Source organism: Amphimedon queenslandica, unplaced genomic scaffold, assembly GCF_000090795.2.
Source record: "Amphimedon queenslandica unplaced genomic scaffold, v1.1 AMPQUscaffold_12615, whole genome shotgun sequence".
Taxonomy (NCBI): domain Eukaryota; kingdom Metazoa; phylum Porifera; class Demospongiae; order Haplosclerida; family Niphatidae; genus Amphimedon; species Amphimedon queenslandica.
In genome coordinates, this window is record NW_003547149.1 from 13,041 (window position 1) to 14,453 (window position 1,413).

Genomic DNA, 1,413 nt, shown 5'->3' on the forward strand with positions numbered 1-1,413 from the left:
CACAAAGATACACACATTCATATTGGTCAAGACATTTTGATGAATGGGATGAGGGTTTGAGGAGAAGACGGCAAAGAAGTAGAAATGCAAGTGGAAATTTGTATCCAAGAAATAACCAAAGCTTTGGACATGGTATTTCACAGCCACAAGCAGATCCAATAAAAGCTGGATATTGGCTGAAACAAGCAGAATGTGATTTGAAAGCTATGCTTATTCTAAACCAGAATGAAGGAATGCAATGTCAAGTATTATTTCTATGTCATGAGACTTGTGAAAAAGCACTGAAAGCAGGCATGTATAAACTAGTAGGATTAAATAGTGCCTATCTTAAATCACATGAGCTACTTACTCATGCTTATGCTATTGCTGGAATGAAAGGTGGGGATTGGGCAGAACTACCATCACTAGTGCATACGATTGAAACGGAGCAATATTATCTCAAAACACGCTATCCTAATCAACATTATCCCTCAGTGGCCCCAGTTGACATTTATTGTCATTATACTAAAGATGATGAGGTATTAAGTGTTGTCAATAGTGCGCAGAAGTTGATAAAATTGATACAGAGGCTATTTTAATTAATTGTTAGATATATTAGTTTTAGAGGACTCAAGTTATAATTATTTTTTCTTAAAGCTATTTAAATTTTTCATTGTATTAGTTAACTCTCAACTGAATTGAATAGTTTTTCTCTGATTTAAAATTTTTTGTCATCATTAAGTATCATTAAAGTTAATTTAGTTGCATTTTTGGCTATTAATTTTAAATATAATTTTCTATTTACAAATTATTGTCAACTGTGCAGCAGTTATGTTTAAGTAGAATACATCAGAACTATACAGGGGCAAGTATAGAAAATTAGGCATCATGCAGAACTAAGCCAAATTACAATGTGCCTGTATATTTCATTAAGTTGTTACAGAGTCTTTGCTCAATAAAATTCCAATTATAATACATGAAGTTAATATGTGGTGTATGCATACAGCTATTATTATATTGATAATATTATTGCAAGCAGTCAGGATCATGATTCTCTAATAGCTACATGCATCATTGTTTTTAGCCAAAGCATGCATCATGCATGCTTTAATTGGCTAAAAACAATGTACAGGGTCTTTGCCCCAATTTTTGATTTTGACAATCCATAACAAGAAATATTTTCTGATCTGCATGTGGACTTGAAAACTAGCACCTGATGATTTTCTGGTTTTTGACTTACTGTTGTGTGCATGAACATCAAATATTCTAGCTGCACATGATAAGGCTATAACAGCTTGGTTGAATTACACAATAAATCCTTTAAAGATTAGAGATCTTTCAAACTGACCTAGATTATTTCTGCTGCATAGAACATACCGTAGGTCGGGATATATTCGCGGCTGCTTATTTTCGCGATGATAAAAACTAATAAAA